The sequence below is a fragment of the Channa argus genome, unplaced genomic scaffold, assembly GCF_033026475.1.
Source record: "Channa argus isolate prfri unplaced genomic scaffold, Channa argus male v1.0 Contig127, whole genome shotgun sequence".
NCBI classification, from domain to species: domain Eukaryota; kingdom Metazoa; phylum Chordata; class Actinopteri; order Anabantiformes; family Channidae; genus Channa; species Channa argus.
Genome location: NW_027125346.1, coordinates 42,325 through 56,666, shown reverse-complemented (window position 1 = coordinate 56,666; position 14,342 = coordinate 42,325). Strand labels below are relative to the sequence as shown.

The 14,342-nt window shown below is 45.3% G+C and overlaps 14 non-coding genes across 14 annotated transcripts; 8 read left to right on the top strand and 6 right to left on the bottom strand.

The window, feature by feature from the left end:
* The first annotated feature begins 221 nt into the window (after positions 1-221).
* trnas-gcu (transfer RNA serine (anticodon GCU)) lies at positions 222-303 on the top strand. The gene has a single exon. It is a non-coding gene; the product is annotated as a tRNA-Ser (tRNA).
* A 1,001-nt stretch (positions 304-1,304) lies between these two features.
* trnaa-agc (transfer RNA alanine (anticodon AGC)) lies at positions 1,305-1,377 on the bottom strand. The gene has a single exon. It is a non-coding gene; the product is annotated as a tRNA-Ala (tRNA).
* Positions 1,378-2,221: 844 nt separating this feature from the next.
* trnas-gcu (transfer RNA serine (anticodon GCU)) lies at positions 2,222-2,303 on the top strand. The gene has a single exon. It is a non-coding gene; the product is annotated as a tRNA-Ser (tRNA).
* Positions 2,304-2,984: 681 nt separating this feature from the next.
* trnaa-agc (transfer RNA alanine (anticodon AGC)) lies at positions 2,985-3,057 on the bottom strand. The gene has a single exon. It is a non-coding gene; the product is annotated as a tRNA-Ala (tRNA).
* Positions 3,058-4,834: 1,777 nt separating this feature from the next.
* trnas-gcu (transfer RNA serine (anticodon GCU)) lies at positions 4,835-4,916 on the top strand. Its single transcript has one exon. It is a non-coding gene; the product is annotated as a tRNA-Ser (tRNA).
* Positions 4,917-5,619: 703 nt separating this feature from the next.
* Positions 5,620-5,692, bottom strand: trnaa-agc (transfer RNA alanine (anticodon AGC)). Its single transcript has one exon. It is a non-coding gene; the product is annotated as a tRNA-Ala (tRNA).
* Positions 5,693-6,536: 844 nt separating this feature from the next.
* On the top strand, positions 6,537-6,618 carry trnas-gcu (transfer RNA serine (anticodon GCU)). Its single transcript has one exon. It is a non-coding gene; the product is annotated as a tRNA-Ser (tRNA).
* Positions 6,619-7,321: 703 nt separating this feature from the next.
* Positions 7,322-7,394, bottom strand: trnaa-agc (transfer RNA alanine (anticodon AGC)). Its single transcript has one exon. It is a non-coding gene; the product is annotated as a tRNA-Ala (tRNA).
* An 844-nt stretch (positions 7,395-8,238) lies between these two features.
* Positions 8,239-8,320, top strand: trnas-gcu (transfer RNA serine (anticodon GCU)). Its single transcript has one exon. It is a non-coding gene; the product is annotated as a tRNA-Ser (tRNA).
* Positions 8,321-9,023: 703 nt separating this feature from the next.
* trnaa-agc (transfer RNA alanine (anticodon AGC)) lies at positions 9,024-9,096 on the bottom strand. Its single transcript has one exon. It is a non-coding gene; the product is annotated as a tRNA-Ala (tRNA).
* Positions 9,097-9,940: 844 nt separating this feature from the next.
* Positions 9,941-10,022, top strand: trnas-gcu (transfer RNA serine (anticodon GCU)). Its single transcript has one exon. It is a non-coding gene; the product is annotated as a tRNA-Ser (tRNA).
* A 703-nt stretch (positions 10,023-10,725) lies between these two features.
* On the bottom strand, positions 10,726-10,798 carry trnaa-agc (transfer RNA alanine (anticodon AGC)). The gene has a single exon. It is a non-coding gene; the product is annotated as a tRNA-Ala (tRNA).
* An 844-nt stretch (positions 10,799-11,642) lies between these two features.
* On the top strand, positions 11,643-11,724 carry trnas-gcu (transfer RNA serine (anticodon GCU)). The gene has a single exon. It is a non-coding gene; the product is annotated as a tRNA-Ser (tRNA).
* Positions 11,725-13,344: 1,620 nt separating this feature from the next.
* trnas-gcu (transfer RNA serine (anticodon GCU)) lies at positions 13,345-13,426 on the top strand. The gene has a single exon. It is a non-coding gene; the product is annotated as a tRNA-Ser (tRNA).
* The last annotated feature ends 916 nt before the right edge of the window (positions 13,427-14,342 follow it).

Sequence of the window (14,342 nt, the reverse complement as noted above, 5' to 3'; positions counted from 1 at the left end):
GAGGCATGAGGCATTTGGAGAATGTGGGTATTGATCCCAGTACTTCTTGCATACAAAGCTAGTGCTTTACCATTTAAGCTAATTCCCTTGCAAAGGTACTTGGATATTAAATTCAGAGAGGAGATATTCTAGGTGTTCTTATTAAACCCTGCGAGGTGACCTAGAAATCCTGTAGGTCTGTCTTTGCTGATCAAAGTCTCGTCGCCCTTCCTTGCTTAATTGACGAGGTGGCCGAGTGGTTAAGGCGATGGACTGCTAATCCATTGTGCTCTGCACGCGTGGGTTTGAATCCCATCCTCGTCGCATGTCAGATTAAAGTATTTTTAGACAAACACAGATAAAACCTTCTGCTGGACTTACAACATCCAATGGTAAACCAAATACTGTTTTGTGCAGAGAACTCGAGTGTGACAGTTGATGCAGAAATCAGACTGTTGACATGTGAGTGCAGGTGATTAAGCTCACTGGACAAGCAGCTTTGGAAGAGCTTCCTTGATAGGCTGCAGATAGGCTGTATAATAAGGTGTGTATTCCATGCTGCTCTGCCCACCGGGGCTACAAAACATTTGGTTCAGGTGTCACATTAATGTCGTCTAGTGAACAGGACACCACAGATACAAGGCCTGTAGAGACACATGCAGGCAGAGTCCCCCACAAAACTGCTACTCAGTGGATATGTTCTCTTTTCCAACCATTCTCTGTTAACCCTAAATATGGTAGTGTGTAAAAGTTCCATGAAATCAGCAATTTCTGAAATGGCTGATCGCCCCCACTGATACTCGGTTGGAACTTCAGCAGAACTAAATGCATTGACTGGCTGCCATGTGTTTAGCTGATGAGACGGCAAACTGGTCGCCTTTTTAGCTGTACTGCTGACAGGCACTTTCCCATTCTAATTGATTGTGATCTGCACATGTGGGATATGGAGGCTGAAACTTTTTAACAGTTTCATCCATTTATGGGAAAAAGGAAATCAAACGATTGTGGAGAATGTGGGCATCGATCCCACTACCTTTTGCATGCTAAGCAAGCGCTCTACCATTTGAGCTAATTCCCCTGCAAGCTTTTTTTCCTCCCTGTGTTGGAACTTCAGCAGAACGTTTTGACTGTGTGTACAAGCCTAAATGCATTGACTGGCTGCCATGTGTTTAGCTGATCAGACGGCAAACTGGTCGCCTTTTTAGCTGTACTGCTGACAGGCAATTTCCCATTCTAATTGATTGTGATCTGCACATGTGGGATATGGAGGCTGAAACTTTTTAACAGTTTCATCCATTTATGGGAAAAAGGAAATCAAACGATTGTGGAGAATGTGGGCATCGATCCCACTACCTCTTGCATGCTAAGCAAGCGCTCTACCATTTGAGCTAATTCCCCTGCAAGCTTTTTTTCCTCCCTGTGTTCACAGCGTACCGGACAAACTCTCAATATCCACCCCTTATGTCCTCTGTGTTTGTAGATTGTGGAGCCCGAATACTTGACAGTCACGGGCCTTGTTGACAAGGCCAGAAGCAGTCGGAGGGAACAAACAGTTGGTGTGGCATGAGGTTTTGGTGCTAATGGAGTGCACCTTTTGGCCAAAGAGAATCTCCAAAGTGTTTAATTGCAGCCTTAGAAGAGTTGGCTACAATCTTCCTTGATAGGCCGCAGTCTGTTCTTGTGCTTGAGTGTAGACACACGGATGGAAATACTGTCAGGATTGACATTCGTCGGCCATCTCAGAAGTGCTTCTTCTTTTCCTTTCGGCTGTTCCCTTTCAGGGGTCGCCACAGCGAATCATGTGCCTCCATCTAACCCTGTCCTCTGCATCCTCTTCACTCATACCAACTAACTTCATGTCCTCCCTTACTACATCCATAAATCTCCGCTTTGGTCTTCCTCTAGACCTCCTGCCTTGCAGCTCCAACGTATGTATCCATCTAAAGATATATTCACAAGCCATCTCAGAAGTGCATCGCCTGTATGATAAAGGATTGCGCGTCACCTTGACGAGGTCAGGGGAGGCATGAGGCATTTGGAGAATGTGGGTATTGATTCCACTACTTCTTGCATACAAAGCTAGTGATTTACCATTTAAGCTAATTCCCTTGCAAAGGTACTTGGATATTAAATTCGGAGAGGAGACATTCTAGATGTTCTTATTAAACCCTGCAAGGTGACCTAGAAATCCTGTAGGTCTGTCTTTGCTGATGAAAGTCTCGTCGCCCTTCCTTGCTTAATTGACGAGGTGGCCGAGTGGTTAAGGCGATGGACTGCTAATCCATTGTGCTCTGCACGCGTGGGTTTGAATCCCATCCTCGTCGCATGTCAGATTAAAGTGTTTTTAGACAAACACAGATAAAACCTTCTGCTGGACTTACAACATCCAATGGTAAACCAAATACTGTTTTGTGCAGAGAACTCGAGTGTGACAGTTGATGCAGAAATCAGACTGTTGACATGTGAGTGCAGGTGATTAAGCTCACTGGACAAGCAGCTTTGGAAGAGCTTCCTTGATAGGCTGCAGATAGGCTGTATAATAAGGTGTGTATTCCATGCTGCTCTGCCCACCGGGGCTACAAAACATTTGGTTCAGGTGTCACATTAATGTCGTCTAGTGAACAGGACACCACAGATACAAGGCCTGTAGAGACACATGCAGGCAGAGTCCCCCACAAAACTGCTACTCAGTGGATATGTTCTCTTTTCCAACCATTCTCTGTTAACCCTAAATATGGTAGTGTGTAAAAGTTCCATGAAATCAGCAATTTCTGAAATGGCTGATCGCCCCCACTGATACTCGGTTGGAACTTCAGCAGAACTAAATGCATTGACTGGCTGCCATATGTTTAGCTGATGAGACGGCAAACTGGTCGCCTTTTTAGCTGTACTGCTGACAGGCACTTTCCCATTCTAATTGATTGTGATCTGCACATGTGGGATATGGAGGCTGAAACTTTTTAACAGTTTCATCCATTTATGGGAAAAAGGAAATCAAACGATTGTGGAGAATGTGGGCATCGATCCCACTACCTCTTGCATGCTAAGCAAGCGCTCTACCATTTGAGCTAATTCCCCTGCAAGCTTTTTTTCCTCCCTGTGTTCACAGCGTACCGGACAAACTCTCAATATCCACCCCTTATGTCCTCTGTGTTTGTAGATTTTTGAGCCCGAATACTTGACAGTCACGGGCCTTGTTGACAAGGCCAGAAGCAGTCGGAGGGAACAAACAGTTGGTGTGGCATGAGGTTTTGGTGCTAATGGAGTGCACCTTTTGGCCAAAGAGAATCTCCAAAGTGTTTAATTGCAGCCTTAGAAGAGTTGGCTACAATCTTCCTTGATAGGCCGCAGTCTGTTCTTGTGCTTGAGTGTAGACACACGGATGGAAATACTGTCAGGATTGACATTCGTCGGCCATCTCAGAAGTGCTTCTTCTTTTCCTTTCGGCTGTTCCCTTTCAGGGGTCGCCACAGCGAATCATGTGCCTCCATCTAACCCTGTCCTCTGCATCCTCTTCACTCATACCAACTAACTTCATGTCCTCCCTTACTACATCCATAAATCTCCGCTTTGGTCTTTGGTCCGCTTTGGTCTTTGGTCTTTGGCCACAAAACTGCTACTCACTGGATATGTTCTCTTTTCCAACCATTCTCTGTTAACCCTAAATATGGTAGTGTGTAAAAGTTCCATGAAATCAGCAATTTCTGAAATGGCTGATCGCCCCCACTGATACTCGGTTGGAACTTCAGCAGAACTAAATGCATTGACTGGCTGCCATGTGTTTAGCTGATGAGACGGCAAACTGGTCGCCTTTTTAGCTGTACTGCTGACAGGCACTTTCCCATTCTAATTGATTGTGATCTGCACATGTGGGATATGGAGGCTGAAACTTTTTAACAGTTTCATCCATTTATGGGAAAAAGGAAATCAAACGATTGTGGAGAATGTGGGCATCGATCCCACTACCTTTTGCATGCTAAGCAAGCGCTCTACCATTTGAGCTAATTCCCCTGCAAGCTTTTTTTCCTCCCTGTGTTCACAGCGTACCGGACAAACTCTCAATATCCACCCCTTATGTCCTCTGTGTTTGTAGATTGTGGAGCCCGAATACTTGACAGTCACGGGCCTTGTTGACAAGGCCAGAAGCAGTCGGAGGGAACAAACAGTTGGTGTGGCATGAGGTTTTGGTGCTAATGGAGTGCACCTTTTTGCCAAAGAGAATCTCCAAAGTGTTTAATTGCAGCCTTAGAAGAGTTGGCTACAATCTTCCTTGATAGGCCGCAGTCTGTTCTTGTGCTTGAGTGTAGACACACGGATGGAAATACTGTCAGGATTGACATTCGTCGGCCATCTCAGAAGTGCTTCTTCTTTTCCTTTCGGCTGTTCCCTTTCAGGGGTCGCCACAGCGAATCATGTGCGTCCATCTAACCCTGTCCTCTGCATCCTCTTCACTCATACCAACTAACTTCATGTCCTCCCTTACTACATCCATAAATCTCCGCTTTGGTCTTCCTCTAGACCTCCTGCCTGGCAGCTCCAACCTATGTATCCATCTAAAGATATATTCACAAGCCATCTCAGAAGTGCATCGCCTGTATGATAAAGGATTGCGCGTCACCTTGACGAGGTCAGGGGAGGCATGAGGCATTTGGAGAATGTGGGTATTGATCCCAGTACTTCTTGCATACAAAGCTAGTGCTTTACCATTTAAGCTAATTCCCTTGCAAAGGTACTTGGATATTAAATTCAGAGAGGAGATATTCTAGGTGTTCTTATTAAACCCTGCGAGGTGACCTAGAAATCCTGTAGGTCTGTCTTTGCTGATGAAAGTCTCGTCGCCCTTCCTTGCTTAATTGACGAGGTGGCCGAGTGGTTAAGGCGATGGACTGCTAATCCATTGTGCTCTGCACGCGTGGGTTCGAATCCCATCCTCGTCGCATGTCAGATTAAAGTGTTTTTAGACAAACACAGATAAAACCTTCTGCTGGACTTACAACATCCAATGGTAAACCAAATACTGTTTTGTGCAGAGAACTCGAGTGTGACAGTTGATGCAGAAATCAGACTGTTGACATGTGAGTGCAGGTGATTAAGCTCACTGGACAAGCAGCTTTGGAAGAGCTTCCTTGATAGGCTGCAGATAGGCTGTATAATAAGGTGTGTATTCCATGCTGCTCTGCCCACCGGGGCTACAAAACATTTGGTTAAGGTGTCACATTAATGTCGTCTAGTGAACAGGACACCACAGATACAAGGCCTGTAGAGAAACATGCAGGCAGAGTCCCCCACAAAACTGCTACTCACTGGATATGTTCTCTTTTCCAACCATTCTCTGTTAACCCTAAATATGGTAGTGTGTAAAAGTTCCAGGAAATCAGCAATTTCTGAAATGGCTGATTGCCCCCACTGATACTCGGTTGGAACTTCAGCAGAACGTTTTGACTGTGTGTACAAGCCTAAATGCATTGACTGGCTGCCATGTGTTTAGCTGATCAGACGGCAAACTGGTCGCCTTTTTAGCTGTACTGCTGACAGGCAATTTCCCATTCTAATTGATTGTGATCTGCACATGTGGGATATGGAGGCTGAAACTTTTTAACAGTTTCATCCATTTATGGGAAAAAGGAAATCAAACGATTGTGGAGAATGTGGGCATTGATCCCACTACCTCTTGCATGCTAAGCAAGCGCTCTACCATTTGAGCTAATTCCCCTGCAAGCTTTTTTTCCTCCCTGTGTTCACAGCGTACCGGACAAACTCTCAATATCTACCCCTTATGTCCTCTGTGTTTGTAGATTGTGGAGCCCGAATACTTGACAGTCACGGGCCTTGTTGACAAGGCCAGAAGCAGTCGGAGGGAACAAACAGTTGGTGTGGCATGAGGTTTTGGTGCTAATGGATTGCACCTTTTTGCCAAAGAGAATCTCCAAAGTGTTTAATTGCAGCCTTAGAAGAGTTGGCTACAATCTTCCTTGATAGGCCGCAGTCTGTTCTTGTGCTTGAGTGTAGACACACGGATGGAAATACTGTCAGGATTGACATTCGTCGGCCATCTCAGAAGTGCTTCTTCTTTTCCTTTCGGCTGTTCCCTTTCAGGGGTCGCCACAGCGAATCATGTGCGTCCATCTAACCCTGTCCTCTGCATCCTCTTCACTCATACCAACTAACTTCATGTCCTCCCTTACTACATCCATAAATCTCCGCTTTGGTCTTCCTCTAGACCTCCTGCCTGGCAGCTCCAACCTATGTATCCATCTAAAGATATATTCACAAGCCATCTCAGAAGTGCATCGCCTGTATGATAAAGGATTGCGCGTCACCTTGACGAGGTCAGGGGAGGCATGAGGCATTTGGAGAATGTGCGTATTGATCCCAGTACTTCTTGCATACAAAGCTAGTGCTTTACCATTTAAGCTAATTCCCTTGCAAAGGTACTTGGATATTAAATTCAGAGAGGAGATATTCTAGGTGTTCTTATTAAACCCTGCGAGGTGACCTAGAAATCCTGTAGGTCTGTCTTTGCTGATGAAAGTCTCTTCGCCCTTCCTTGCTTAATTGACGAGGTGGCCGAGTGGTTAAGGCGATGGACTGCTAATCCATTGTGCTCTGCACGCGTGGGTTCGAATCCCATCCTCGTCGCATGTCAGATTAAAGTGTTTTTAGACAAACACAGATAAAACCTTCTGCTGGACTTACAACATCCAATGGTAAACCAAATACTGTTTTGTGCAGAGAACTCGAGTGTGACAGTTGATGCAGAAATCAGACTGTTGACATGTGAGTGCAGGTGATTAAGCTCACTGGACAAGCAGCTTTGGAAGAGCTTCCTTGATAGGCTGCAGATAGGCTGTATAATAAGGTGTGTATTCCATGCTGCTCTGCCCACCGGGGCTACAAAACATTTGGTTAAGGTGTCACATTAATGTCGTCTAGTGAACAGGACACCACAGATACAAGGCCTGTAGAGAAACATGCAGGCAGAGTCCCCCACAAAACTGCTACTCACTGGATATGTTCTCTTTTCCAACCATTCTCTGTTAACCCTAAATATGGTAGTGTGTAAAAGTTCCAGGAAATCAGCAATTTCTGAAATGGCTGATTGCCCCCACTGATACTCGGTTGGAACTTCAGCAGAACGTTTTGACTGTGTGTACAAGCCTAAATGCATTGACTGGCTGCCATGTGTTTAGCTGATCAGACGGCAAACTGGTCGCCTTTTTAGCTGTACTGCTGACAGGCAATTTCCCATTCTAATTGATTGTGATCTGCACATGTGGGATATGGAGGCTGAAACTTTTTAACAGTTTCATCCATTTATGGGAAAAAGGAAATCAAACGATTGTGGAGAATGTGGGCATTGATCCCACTACCTCTTGCATGCTAAGCAAGCGCTCTACCATTTGAGCTAATTCCCCTGCAAGCTTTTTTTCCTCCCTGTGTTCACAGCGTACCGGACAAACTCTCAATATCTACCCCTTATGTCCTCTGTGTTTGTAGATTGTGGAGCCCGAATACTTGACAGTCACGGGCCTTGTTGACAAGGCCAGAAGCAGTCGGAGGGAACAAACAGTTGGTGTGGCATGAGGTTTTGGTGCTAATGGATTGCACCTTTTTGCCAAAGAGAATCTCCAAAGTGTTTAATTGCAGCCTTAGAAGAGTTGGCTACAATCTTCCTTGATAGGCTGCAGTCTGTTCTTGTGCTTGAGTGTAGACACACGGATGGAAATACTGTCAGGATTGACATTCGTCGGCCATCTCAGAAGTGCTTCTTCTTTTCCTTTCGGCTGTTCCCTTTCAGGGGTCGCCACAGCGAATCATGTGCGTCCATCTAACCCTGTCCTCTGCATCCTCTTCACTCATACCAACTAACTTCATGTCCTCCCTTACTACATCCATAAATCTCCGCTTTGGTCTTCCTCTAGACCTCCTGCCTGGAAGCTCCAACCTATGTATCCATCTAAAGATATATTCACAAGCCATCTCAGAAGTGCATCGCCTGTATGATAAAGGATTGCGCGTCACCTTGACGAGGTCAGGGGAGGCATGAGGCATTTGGAGAATGTGGGTATTGATCCCACTACTTCTTGCATACAAAGCTAGTGATTTACCATTTAAGCTAATTCCCTTGCAAAGGTACTTGAATATTAAATTCAGAGAGGAGATATTCTAGGTGTTCTTATTAAACCCTGCGAGGTGATATAGAAATCCTGTAGGTCTGTCTTTGCTGATCAAAGTCTCGTCGCCCTTCCTTGCTTAATTGACGAGGTGGCCGAGTGGTTAAGGCGATGGACTGCTAATCCATTGTGCTCTGCACGCGTGGGTTCGAATCCCATCCTCGTCGCATGTCAGATTAAAGTGCTTTTAGACAAACACAGATAAAACCTTCTGCTGGACTTACAACATCCAATGGTAAACCAAATACTGTTTTGTGCAGAGAACTCGAGTGTGACAGTTGATGCAGAAATCAGACTGTTGACATGTGAGTGCAGGTGATTAAGCTCACTGGACAAGCAGCTTTGGAAGAGCTTCCTTGATAGGCTGCAGATAGGCTTTATAATAAGGTATGTATTCCATGCTGCTCTGCCCACCGGGGCTACAAAACATTTGGTTCAGGTGTCACATTAATGTCGTCTAGTGAACAGGACACCACAGATACAAGGCCTGTAGAGAAACATGCAGGCAGAGTCCCCCACAAAACTGCTAGTCACTGGATATGTTCTCTTTTCCAACCATTCTCTGTTAACCCTAAATATGGTAGTGTGTAAAAGTTCCAGGAAATCAGCAATTTCTGAAATGGCTGATTGCCCCCACTGATACTCGGTTGGAACTTCAGCAGAACGTTTTGACTGTGTGTACAAGCCTAAATGCATTGACTGGCTGCCATGTGTTTAGCTGATCAGACGGCAAACTGGTCGCCTTTTTAGCTGTACTGCTGACAGGCAATTTCCCATTCTAATTGATTGTGATCTGCACATGTGGGATATGGAGGCTGAAACTTTTTAACAGTTTCATCCATTTATGGGAAAAAGGAAATCAAACGATTGTGGAGAATGTGGGCATTGATCCCACTACCTCTTGCATGCTAAGCAAGCGCTCTACCATTTGAGCTAATTCCCCTGCAAGCTTTTTTTCCTCCCTGTGTTCACAGCGTACCGGACAAACTCTCAATATCTACCCCTTATGTCCTCTGTGTTTGTAGATTGTGGAGCCCGAATACTTGACAGTCACGGGCCTTGTTGACAAGGCCAGAAGCAGTCGGAGGGAACAAACAGTTGGTGTGGCATGAGGTTTTGGTGCTAATGGATTGCACCTTTTTGCCAAAGAGAATCTCCAAAGTGTTTAATTGCAGCCTTAGAAGAGTTGGCTACAATCTTCCTTGATAGGCCGCAGTCTGTTCTTGTGCTTGAGTGTAGACACACGGATGGAAATACTGTCAGGATTGACATTCGTCGGCCATCTCAGAAGTGCTTCTTCTTTTCCTTTCGGCTGTTCCCTTTCAGGGGTCGCCACAGCGAATCATGTGCGTCCATCTAACCCTGTCCTCTGCATCCTCTTCACTCATACCAACTAACTTCATGTCCTCCCTTACTACATCCATAAATCTCCGCTTTGGTCTTCCTCTAGACCTCCTGCCTGGCAGCTCCAACCTATGTATCCATCTAAAGATATATTCACAAGCCATCTCAGAAGTGCATCGCCTGTATGATAAAGGATTGCGCGTCACCTTGACGAGGTCAGGGGAGGCATGAGGCATTTGGAGAATGTGCGTATTGATCCCAGTACTTCTTGCATACAAAGCTAGTGCTTTACCATTTAAGCTAATTCCCTTGCAAAGGTACTTGGATATTAAATTCAGAGAGGAGATATTCTAGGTGTTCTTATTAAACCCTGCGAGGTGACCTAGAAATCCTGTAGGTCTGTCTTTGCTGATGAAAGTCTCTTCGCCCATCCTTGCTTAATTGACGAGGTGGCCGAGTGGTTAAGGCGATGGACTGCTAATCCATTGTGCTCTGCACGCGTGGGTTCGAATCCCATCCTCGTCGCATGTCAGATTAAAGTGTTTTTAGACAAACACAGATAAAACCTTCTGCTGGACTTACAACATCCAATGGTAAACCAAATACTGTTTTGTGCAGAGAACTCGAGTGTGACAGTTGATGCAGAAATCAGACTGTTGACATGTGAGTGCAGGTGATTAAGCTCACTGGACAAGCAGCTTTGGAAGAGCTTCCTTGATAGGCTGCAGATAGGCTGTATAATAAGGTGTGTATTCCATGCTGCTCTGCCCACCGGGGCTACAAAACATTTGGTTAAGGTGTCACATTAATGTCGTCTAGTGAACAGGACACCACAGATACAAGGCCTGTAGAGAAACATGCAGGCAGAGTCCCCCACAAAACTGCTAGTCACTGGATATGTTCTCTTTTCCAACCATTCTCTGTTAACCCTAAATATGGTAGTGTGTAAAAGTTCCAGGAAATCAGCAATTTCTGAAATGGCTGATTGCCCCCACTGATACTCGGTTGGAACTTCAGCAGAACGTTTTGACTGTGTGTACAAGCCTAAATGCATTGACTGGCTGCCATGTGTTTAGCTGATCAGACGGCAAACTGGTCGCCTTTTTAGCTGTACTGCTGACAGGCAATTTCCCATTCTAATTGATTGTGATCTGCACATGTGGGATATGGAGGCTGAAACTTTTTAACAGTTTCATCCATTTATGGGAAAAAGGAAATCAAACGATTGTGGAGAATGTGGGCATTGATCCCACTACCTCTTGCATGCTAAGCAAGCGCTCTACCATTTGAGCTAATTCCCCTGCAAGCTTTTTTTCCTCCCTGTGTTCACAGCGTACCGGACAAACTCTCAATATCTACCCCTTATGTCCTCTGTGTTTGTAGATTGTGGAGCCCGAATACTTGACAGTCACGGGCCTTGTTGACAAGGCCAGAAGCAGTCGGAGGGAACAAACAGTTGGTGTGGCATGAGGTTTTGGTGCTAATGGATTGCACCTTTTTGCCAAAGAGAATCTCCAAAGTGTTTAATTGCAGCCTTAGAAGAGTTGGCTACAATCTTCCTTGATAGGCTGCAGTCTGTTCTTGTGCTTGAGTGTAGACACACGGATGGAAATACTGTCAGGATTGACATTCGTCGGCCATCTCAGAAGTGCTTCTTCTTTTCCTTTCGGCTGTTCCCTTTCAGGGGTCGCCACAGCGAATCATGTGCGTCCATCTAACCCTGTCCTCTGCATCCTCTTCACTCATACCAACTAACTTCATGTCCTCCCTTACTACATCCATAAATCTCCGCTTTGGTCTTCCTCTAGACCTCCTGCCTGGCAGCTCCAACCTATGTATCCATCTAAAGATATATTCACAAGCCATCTCAGAAGTGCATCGCCTGTATGATAAAGGATTGCGCGTCACCTTGACGAGGTCAGGGGAGGCATGAGGCATTTGGAGAATGTGGGTATTGATCCCACTACTTCTTGCATACAAAGCTAGTGATTTACCATTTAAGCTAATTCCCTTGCAAAGGTACTTGAATATTAAATTCAGAGAGGAGATATTCTAGGTGTTCTTATTAAACCCTGCGAGGTGACATAGAAATCCTGTAGGTCTATCTTTGCTGATCAAAGTCTCGTCGCCCTTCCTTGCTTAATTGACGAGGTGGCCGAGTGGTTAAGGCGATGGACTGCTAATCCATTGTGCTCTGCACGCGTGGGTTCGAATCCCATCCTCGTCGCATGTCAGATTAAAGTGTTTTTAGACAAACACAGATAAAACCTTCTGCTGGACTTACAACATCCAATGGTAAACCAAATACTGTTTTGTGCAGAGAACTCGAGTGTGACAGTTGATGCAGAAATCAGACTGTTGACATGTGAGTGCAGGTGATTAAGCTCACTGGACAAGCAGCTTTGGAAGAGCTTCCTTGATAGGCTGCAGATAGGCTGTATAATAATGTGTGTATTCCATGCTGCTCTGCCCACCGGGGCTACAAAACATTTGGTTCAGGTGTCACATTAATGTCGTTTAGTGAACAGGACACCACAGATACAAGGCCTGTAGAGACACATGCAGGCAGAGTCCCCCACAAAACTGCTACTCAGTGGATATGTTCTCTTTTCCAACCATTCTCTGTTAACCCTAAATATGGTAGTGTGTAAAAGTTCCATGAAATCAGCAATTTCTGAAATGGCTGATCGCCCCCACTGATACTCGGTTGGAACTTCAGCAGAACGTTTTGACTGTGTGTACAAGCCTAAATGCATTGACTGGCTGCCATGTGTTTAGCTGATCAGACGGCAAACTGGTCGCCTTTTTAGCTGTACTGCTGACAGGCAATTTCCCATTCTAATTGATTGTGATCTGCACATGTGGGATATGGAGGCTGAAACTTTTTAACAGTTTCATCCATTTATGGGAAAAAGGAAATCAAACGATTGTGGAGAATGTGGGCATCGATCCCACTACCTCTTGCATGCTAAGCAAGCGCTCTACCATTTCAGCTAATTCCCCTGCAAGCTTTTTTTCCTCCCTGTGTTCACAGCGTACCGGACAAACTCTCAATATCCACCCCTTATGTCCTCTGTGTTTGTAGATTGTGGAGCCCGAATACTTGACAGTCACGGGCCTTGTTGACAAGGCCAGAAGCAGTCGGAGGGAACAAACAGTTGGTGTGGCATGAGGTTTTGGTGCTAATGGAGTGCACCTTTTTGCCAAAGAGAATCTCCAAAGTGTTTAATTGCAGCCTTAGAAGAGTTGGCTACAATCTTCCTTGATAGGCTGCAGTCTGTTCTTGTGCTTGAGTGTAGACACACGGATGGAAATACTGTCAAGATTGACATTCGTCGGCCATCTCAGAAGTGCTTCTTCTTTTCCTTTCGGCTGTTCCCTTTCAGGGGTCGCCACAGCGAATCATGTGCGTCCATCTAACCCTGTCCTCTGCATCCTCTTCACTCATACCAACTAACTTCATGTCCTCCCTTACTACATCCATAAATCTCCGCTTTGGTCTTCCTCTAGACCTCCTGCCTGGCAGCTCCAACCTATGTATCCATCTAAAGATATATTCACAAGCCATCTCAGAAGTGCATCGCCTGTATGATAAAGGATTGCGCGTCACCTTGACGAGGTCAGGGGAGGCATGAGGCATTTGGAGAATGTGGGTATTGATCCCACTACTTCTTGCATACAAAGCTAGTGCTTTACCATTTAAGCTAATTCCCTTGCAAAGGTACTTGAATATTAAATTCAGAGAGGAGATATTCTAGGTGTTCTTATTAAACCCTGCGAGGTGACATAGAAATCCTGTAGGTCTGTCTTTGCTGATCAAAGTCTCGTCGCCCTTCCTTGCTTAATTGACGAGGTGGCCGAGTGGTTAAGGCGATGGACTGCTAATCCATTGTGCTTTGCACGCGTGGGTTCGAATCCCATCCTTGTCGCATGTCAGATTAAAGTGTTTTTAGACAAACACAGATAAAACCTTCTGCTGGACTTACAACATCCAATGGTAAACCAAATACTGTTTTGTGCAGAGAACTCGAGTGTGACAGTTGATGCAGAAATCAGACTGTTGACATGTGAGTGCAGCTGATTAAGCTCACTGGACAAGCAGCTTTGGAAGAGCTTCCTTGATAGGCTGCAGATAGGCTGTATAATAAGGTGTGTATTCCATGCTGCTCTGCCCACCGGGGCTACAAAACATTTGGTTCAGGTGTCACATTAATGTCGTCTAGTGAACAGGACACCACAGATACAAGGCCTGTGGAGACACATGCAGGCAGGGTCCCACACAAAACTGCTACTCAGTGGATATGGTCTCTTTTCCAACCATTCTCTGTTAAACCTAAATTTGGTAGTGTGTAAAAGTTCCAGGAAATCAGCAATTTCTGAAATGGCTGATCGCCCCCACTGATACTCGGTTGGAACTTCAGCAGAACGTTTTGACTGTGTGTACAAGCCTAAATGCATTGACTGGCTGCCATGTGTTTAGCTGATCAAACGGCAAACTGGTCGCCTTTTTAGCTGTACTGCTGACAGGCAATTTCCCATTCTAATTGATTGTGATCTGCACATGTGGGATATGGAGGCTGAAACTTTTTAACAGTTTCATCCATTTATGGGAAAAAGGAAATCAAATGATTGTGGAAAATGTGGGCATCGATCCCACTACCTCTTGCATGCTAAGCAAGCGCTCTACCATTTCAGCTAATTCCCCTGCAAGCTTTTTTTCCTCCCTGTGTTCACAGCGTACCGGACAAACTCTCAATATCCACCCCTTATGTCCTCTGTGTTTGTAGATTGTGGAGCCCGAATACTTGACAGTCACGGGCCTTGTTGACAAGGCCAGAAGCAGTC